Below are 8,485 nucleotides of genomic sequence, written 5' to 3'. Positions count from 1 at the left end.
CAAAGGTTAAAACTAAATATTCATAATAATATGTAAATGATGTGCAGGCTTGGGTGATTTAGGCATGATTTCAGTATTACAGGGAACAATGGGTGAGAAGTGAAAGAGTGGAAAATGTCATGTGATATGTGGTGTGTCTGTGATACAATTGTAGGTGGGGTGTGTGGATGCATGTGGATGTGAATACCGGTACTACTGTATGTGTGGGTTGACGTATTTATGTGTAGAGGGGTGGTACCTGTAATAAAAGAAGGGGGGATACACTTATAATAAAAGGTTCAAAATAAATCCCTACACTTACGTTATACTACCATGCATAAATACAAATTTCATGTGCACATATAAATTGCATGTGTACATGGGACCTACATTAGAAGTTGTGTGTACCAGGGTACACTGACCTTACATTTTCTTTTATCTTTGCATGTATATTTGCATTTGGTGTTGCATCATGAGCACAGGTTCTAATTGCAAATGTGCTACATGTATTTAGAAACTGCTCTCACAGTAATGTGATGTGATATACAATGTAGAGATAACAAATCTGTGCTGGCTACTTGCATGTAGGCCTATATCTTTTAAATATAAAATGTCATAATAGAAATAATTGTATAGCAAAGATTGCCAATTGACACAGGTAAGGTAATCATTTGCAGAAAAAAAAAAGAAAAAAGAAACTGCTCCTGTCATTAGTCAATTTGGGCATCTACACATTATACTCCTATCATATTGAACAATTATGATAATAATACTACAATGTATAACATGTAAATTAAAAGAACCTTACAAATGCAACCACTTTCAAATAACTTGTACATTTGCAGGGAAAAAATATTGAAGTGAAAGTCCAAGAATCAATGTCACAGGGTTAATGACTTCAAGTACAAAGAACACTATACTATTTCAGTGTGGAGACCTTCTACATATTGCATTGTCAAAACACAATTGGTTTAGGGTTTGAGCATATACAATTATATCAGTAGAACATCATGTAGGGACCTACCAAAATGTATATTACAATGTATTTTTATATCTATGTGAATGAAAACTGAACATCTTGTTTGAAGCACTTCCAACACATTTGTTTATCAAAATTCATACTTTTTTTTTTTGGCCACAAAATATAGATGCAATGAATATTACAAGGGCACAAACTCCATTTACCACAAAAATATTGTCCTCATAATAATGTGATTTGATAGAGTTATCACAAAATTTTGTGCTGAAAAAGTGTCTTCCAAAATGCTGATGGACAATGCTACTGTGTAGGACCTGCTGTGCCACTTGAATGTAACACATGGCATGATATCAGTGATCACATAAATGATGAGGATAATAATCATTATGAAGATGATGATAGTAATAAAAAATTAGCAACAACAACAATAGTAGTAGTAGTAATAATAATAATAGTTAGAGCAATAATGAAATGTGTGAAAGGCCCTTCAGTGATGTACACTGTTGTGCATGACAGCCCTGCATAAGTTCACTTTAAAACACTGATGCAATATTTTATCGTAACGGAGTAATTGTAGTTTTTCACCTCTGAAACACCTGGGAAACACAGGGGGAAAAAAGACCAAATGAAAAACAAGAGACCCGCGGGTCACGCGCTCACCTGAGTATCGCAATTTCACCTTCCATGCATTCTTGCACACTCTTACCTGAGAACATTGGAAACTTTAGGTCTGCATATGGATCCCTCCCCCCCCCCCCCCTCAACTCGGGGGGGGGGGGGGGGTAGGGGGGGGGGAGGGGGCAGGCAGTCCTGGATCTGAATCTGCAATTAACAAACTTGGAACTAAAGTCATCAATGTTCAAACTCATGGTTAACTTTGCTTTATCATTTCTGGTTCTAGAGCAGAAGATTTTAAATATTCCTCAATGTGGGGGGGGGGGGGGGGGGGGGGGTGGGCCCCCTAGGGGGCCCCCAAGAGGGACATGGTGCCCATTTGAAGGAATTAAGATTCTATCCCCCTAGGGATGCTACCTGCTAAGTTTGGTCGAAATTCATCTTGAGGTTTTCAAGAAGAAGATGAACATGTACAATTCAGGCTCCATTACAAGTGTTGGACTTCTCCCCAGCCCTCTCCTGGGTCCTAAGGGCGTGGGGGGGGGGGGGGGGGGGGGGGGGGGGGGGGAATGAATCCGCCAACCCCATGAAAAAAACTTGAAACTACAGTCATCAATGTACTAACTCATAGTATCATCTAAGCCCTATCATTTCTGGTTCGAGAGAAGATTTTTAAAGGTTCCTTAATTTTAGGGGGTTTGGCCCCCTAGGGACCCCCAGGTGGGCAATGGTGCCCATTTGAACAAATTGAGATCCTATCCCCCTAGGGATGCTACCTACCAAGTTTGGTGAAAATCAGACATGGCGATCTCAAAGTGAAGATGAAAATGTACAATTTAGGCCCCATTAGGACCCCTCCCCACCCCCTCACCTGGGTCCCAAGGGGGGCACCCCTGATTCCCCCATGAACAAACTTGAAACTACAGTCATCAATGTACTTACTCATAGTATCATCTAAGCCCTATCACTTCTGGTTCTAGAGAAGATTTTTAAAGGTTCCTTAATTTTAGGGGGTTTGGCCCCCTAGGGACCCCCCAGGTGGGCAATGGTGCCCATTTGAACAAATTGAGATCCTATCCCCCTAGGGATGCTACCTACCAAGTTTGGTGAAAATCAGATATGGCGATCTCAAAGTGAAGATGAAAATGTACAATTTAGGCCCCAATAGGACTCCTCCCCACCCCCCTCCCCTGGGTCCCAAGGGGGGCACCCCTGATTCCCCCATGAACAAACTTGAAACTACATTCATCAATGTACTTACTCATAGTATCAATTAAGCCCTATCACTTCTGGTTCTAGAGAAGAAGATTTTTAAAGATTCCTTAATTTTAGGGTGTTTGGGCTCCCCTGGGGCCCCCCAGGTGGGCCATGGTGCCCATTTGAACAAATTGAGATCCTATCCCCCTAGGGATGCTACCTGCCAAGTTTGGTGAAAATCGGTCATGGGGTTCTCGAGAAGAAGATGAAAATGTAAAAAGTTTACGCACGACGGACGACGGACGACGCACGACGGACGCCGGACGAAGAGCGATCGCAATAGCTCACTTGAGCCTTCGGCTCAGGTGAGCTAAAAAAGGACAAAACACTTTGTGCCTGGATATTGCAGCCCTTTCAGTTTCCAGTAACAGTTTAACGCACATGCAGTTTAGGAGTTTACAGGATTTATTTTCCCTACTTGCTACATGGGGCAAGAACAAATTTTCCAGGCAATCAATTCACTGTTTCATTCTGATTCACACATTTGAGTACTAACATGTTTGTTGTTACCTCACAGGAAAGACAGAAATAGAGAGTTCAGAGATGTAAATGTAGTGTCATATCAGTTATCACTGCCATCACATGAATGTAGTCTATGATTGGAATTGATGTTATTCATGTTCAATGTGCATTTATCAGAATCCCCAACAATCCTGGTACAAAGGTGCAGCTTTTTCATTACTAACATGTCTTTTGCTATAATACACAATGAAGGCATAAATTGACAGTAGGCCTACAGGAAGAACTGGTGTCAGAGCTATTATCATTGCCATCACTTGGATGCACTCAACATAATTATGATATTGAAGTCATCCAAGTTCAGTTTTCAAACATTTGCCAGCCACAAAGAAGAACATGAGAGGGGATGTCACTGGCTTCATGGAGCTAAGTAGTTGGGAGGGCTGGTTCTGATTGATGAGAGGGGATGTCACTGGATTCACTGAGCTTGGTGGCAGAGAGGGCTGGTTTCCACTGGCGAGATGGATGTCACAGGTCTCACCGAGCTGCGTAGCCTAGAAGAGGCAGTCTTATTTGGCGAGAGGGGGTGTCACTGGCTTCAACAACCTGGATATCTGTGATGGCACTTGGATGTGATGCTAGCTGTTCCACTGCAATAGAGGCCAACAAGCACATTCTATTGATCTCTCATCTAATGACTGAATGTTGGTAATAAAGTAACTACTACACATTTACAATGAAAAATTATTTTACTACTCATATAGACTCAATTAACTATTCAGTAATACACATAGTAAATATTCTCTTTAAAGACTATCATTCAAGCAATGACAAGTTTAGTACTGATGAAAGCAATTATGTTATATGCTGAAAGTCCAATGAAAATAGCTCATTTTATTTATGATATTTACATAAAAATTCCCTAATATGCATGCCAAAGGGACGTCTTCATCATCTACTGTAAAAGTGGAAATTTCTTGCGGTGTTGGTTGAAATTTTCACGCATTTCGCGTAAGCCGAAACTAGCGCGAAAATAAAAGCATGCGAATATTTTTGCTCGCCATTTGTTCAAGTAGTTGATGTCTTGATTCCGCGGAACTATAAACATGCGAAGCTCTTCTTACCCCGCCGACCGCAAAAAATTAGTCGCGCTAAAATATCCACTTTTACAGTAACCTGTTATCTCCTTACATCTGCCCAGGCTCTGATAAAATCAATATCTGTCAGCACTCTCACCAGGTTTTGATCCACTTCAATTTGACCCAAGTCCTTTCCTCAGAGTAGCATTTTCCTCCACAACTAATTGGAGAAGGCAACGGCATTCATGAACTTGTCCTTTTTCCATTTCACAGGGGCATCTGGACTGGAGTTCATCTGTATATCAGACACAATGAAAGGCATTAACACGGACTTACAATTAGGATAGTCCCGTTAGTTCTTCACCAATCTGTAAATTTAGTCACAGAACTTGCTATCCCATGTATTTCAGTGTAGAGTCTACCAGGTAGCTTTATCTTGTAGTGCTCACATACATGCAACAGAGAAAACTCCATGAAATATGTTAGAAATAGACTGTCTACTGTAGAACTTAAATAGCAAAAAGGAAAATAAGACCTACAGAGACCCTAGCCAAATTTTTGATGAGTTGACACTGCACATGACGTCGGGATGACCTCAGCCTCTCATTGTGCATCTGGGTAATTCTGTGAAGTTGGGGCACGAAGTGTGACATTTTAGCATAACTCAATACTAATTATGCTATACATGTATTGTTTATAGGCTTTGCAGTTGTATTGAGACCATACATTTTCCTGGAAATTTTGTGCCATTCCGACTCAATTTTGATGAAATTATTAAAACGATATGTAATGGTGTCCTGTAGCATCGTGACGTGTCCATGTAGCATCGTGATAGTAAACATTTGGTCCTAAAAGACAAATTAAGGCAATTAGCTTGACCAAAATTTGATATAATATGCATAATTACTAGATTAGTCAGATAGCTAAATATCTTAACTCTCCTTTCCACAGTTTTACACAAAAAAGGACACCGCATAGCATCGTGATACATTTTGTAATTTTCTTTTGAAATTGAAACTGTGTACAGGAAATTTGAGATATTTAGCTATCTTATTCATACCTTGTAAATATGCATATTGCATCAAATTTTGGTCAAGCTCATTGCCATAATTTGTCTCTTTGGACCAAATTTTAAAATATCACGACGCTACGTGGACACGTCACGATGCTCCAGGACACAGTGTTACATATTGTTTAATAACTTCATTAAAATTGAGTCTGAATGGCACAAAATTTCCAGGAAAATGTGTGGCCTCAATGCAAATGTAAAGCCTACAAACAATAAATGTATAGCATAATTGATATTGAGTTATGCTGACATGTATTTTGTCAATATCACGATGCTACATACATGGACACTGCCCCAACTTCATGGAATTACCCATCTACAAAGTAGGCCCTATTTATTTATATGTTGTGTATACAACCTCATATCGGGCCTATGATGTCTTTCAATCCAGCCACATGCAAGGGATTTGGGGGTCTGTATAATTCCACATACAATCATATAGTAGGCCTATATGTGGCTGCAATGTACAAACTATGTAACTTGTAACCCTAAAAGTAATGATCAAGACAACCATAATCTTATTAACCACTACCACAGCTTTGGGTTTTAAAAAAAAATGTTATAAGTTAAATTACAGCAAGAATAAGAACAGCATCGTTTGAGAACACAGAGTTATCTATTCAATTTATTGATGTTTTGTGTACTAAATATCAACATTAACTTTCATTTGCAGGTTCAAAACAGTTGTTGGATCTAGGTGTATTAAAATAGTACCAGGTAATTAAAGTTAGTTTGTACAAACCTTTTGTACCAACGGAAGGGCTGGTCTCAATGGGCAAGAGGGGATGTCACTGGCTTCATCAAGCTGGGAGGGCTGGTCTCGACTGATGAGAGGGGACATCAAGCCGGGTATAGGCTAGCTGGTCGAAACTGACGAGAGGGAATGTCACTGGCTTCATCAAGCTGGTTAGCTAGGAGGGCTGGTCTCAATTGATGAGAGGGGATGTCACTGGCTTCACCGAGCTGGGTAGCTGGTCAAAACTGACGAGAGGGAATTTCACTGGCTTCATCAAGCTGGGTAGCTGGGAGGGCTGGTCTCAACTGACCAGAGGGGCTGTCACTGGCTTCACTGAGCTGCCTAGTCAGGATGGTCCTTGAATGCGATGCTGGCTGTTGCTCTACAAAAGATACCCACAATAATATCCGACAGACCTTTCTCAACAATTAGCACCTACTGTGCTACAAAGCATACACCATTAACCACTACACTATAGAGACTGAGTGAACTGCGCTACAATGCATATACGCCATTAGCCACTTATGTATGTACGCACAATAGATACACTTCAATCAACATTTTTGCAATGCCATGTGTACCGGAGACAATAACAAGGTACTGGTACCTTACCAAACATGTGAATTCACGTTTTTGGTCCGATCATAGCTGTGATGACAACATATACACAGTTGAGTCTCCACAAAGTATTTTGTAAAAACCGAGAGTTACCAGATTCGCTGACACTTTCATTCATTCAGTGTCGTTTCGTAAAATTGGATTTCTCGCCTATCGCCAATTTGTAACAAACGTCAGTTCTGATGAGTGTCGTAACTTTCTTATTTCGACATTTTGAGACCCATAATTTGACATGAAGGTAGAATAGGGCAACATAATCCAGAATACGGTAAAATAGGAATTCGCGTATTTACATGCAAAACACAAATAGCGTGCCATTTCTTACTGTGAACAGCGATTTATGTGTAATAGAGAAGCACATTTCAAAAAGGAGAAATGTTGAGCCAAATTTGGGATGTCATTCATACTAGGTAATCATAGGCAAAAAAATTTCCATGTTAACTTATGGTAACTATACACAGCCCAGTTGCTGTACGTAGGTACATAGCGACAGGATTCGCACAGCGTACCGTACTTACAGCGTCTACCACTCCTAGTCCGAGGCCCTTTTTCTCTGCCATTATAGCTGTAGCCCGACCACACGCTGTAAGTACACTGTGCGAATCCTGTCGCTACGTACGTACAGCGACTGGGCTGTGTATAGTTACCATAACTGGAAATTTTTTTGCCTATGAATGACATCCCAAATTTGGCTCAACATTTCTCCTTTTTGAAATGTGCTTCTCTATTAATTACACATAAATCGCTGTTCACATTAAGAAATGGCACGCTAATAAAGTGTTTTGCATGTAGATAATACGCGAATTCCTATTTTACCGTATACTGGATTATGTTGCCCTATTCTACTTTCATGTCATTAAATTATGGGTCTCAAAATACATAGGTCTACGTCTAAGATACCTACCATACCTCAATCGCATTCTGAATACACCTTTTTGTGAATCTGCATGTAGCCTTTCTCCACATATGTGAGTATTAAAAATCTCAGGCAAACTCTGATAGGCCTACAAGTACCGGTATAGGACTATATCTTTTAGTTTAATAGAAAAATGTTAGGGTGTGGCATAGGACACCTAACAAAATTACTAATCTAGGCCTACTATCAGTATTACTAAATAGTAGGCCAATAGTGTGTGTAGATCCTCTAAGTGACATCTCTATCAATTAATGTTACACTAACAACACTAAACACTGTAACAGTTGTTATAGGTCCTACTCACACTGAACTAGTATGACTATGAGGTCTTCTGAGTTTCACAAATTTATTACCGATCCAGCCGAAGTGAAATGACATCTCTGTCGTTCAGCCCCTTATCTTCTAGTGTCTTGAGGGGAATTGGGACTCTACATTTTATTTTTCTGTCACCATCTCCATACTCTGTCACTGGTTTTCATGGTCTTCCTCTTCTTGGAGACAGATCTCTCGCTCTCCACCTGCGGCTCCATTGTTAGTGTGGATGGTATTTATACGCAGCCAGCAGATCAGAGTTCAAGCGGACCCGTGCCAGCTACAAGCTGCCGGGCGGATCCCGGGAAATGCACCGATAACGCTCGCTAGCCAGTGAACAGGCACCCGGGTTTCGCCTCGCAATAGGGGCGATATCTTGGGCTTGCTTTTCGCCGAGGAGAAGGCAATACATTAACGCTGTGCCAAAATCGGACAAAAGAGGGAGGCAAAAACAACACTTGAACGG

The 8,485-nt window shown here is 40.6% G+C and overlaps 1 long non-coding RNA gene across 1 annotated transcript; it reads right to left on the bottom strand.

The window, feature by feature from the left end:
• Nucleotides 1–3,387: 3,387 nt before the first annotated feature.
• LOC139726167 (uncharacterized) lies at nucleotides 3,388–6,276 on the bottom strand. The gene is made up of 3 exons (XR_011710587.1): nucleotides 6,180–6,276; nucleotides 4,526–4,663; nucleotides 3,388–3,939 (listed from the first exon to the last, which is right to left on the bottom strand). It is a non-coding gene; the product is annotated as an uncharacterized lncRNA (long non-coding RNA).
• Between the last annotated feature and the right edge of the window lie 2,209 nt (nucleotides 6,277–8,485).

This window comes from Diadema antillarum, unplaced genomic scaffold (genome assembly GCF_040938485.1).
Source record: "Diadema antillarum isolate AM-2024a unplaced genomic scaffold, OU_Dant_1.0 seq00000079_RagTag, whole genome shotgun sequence".
Classification (NCBI taxonomy): domain Eukaryota; kingdom Metazoa; phylum Echinodermata; class Echinoidea; order Diadematoida; family Diadematidae; genus Diadema; species Diadema antillarum.
This window is presented reverse-complemented; position numbering and strand designations above follow the sequence as displayed.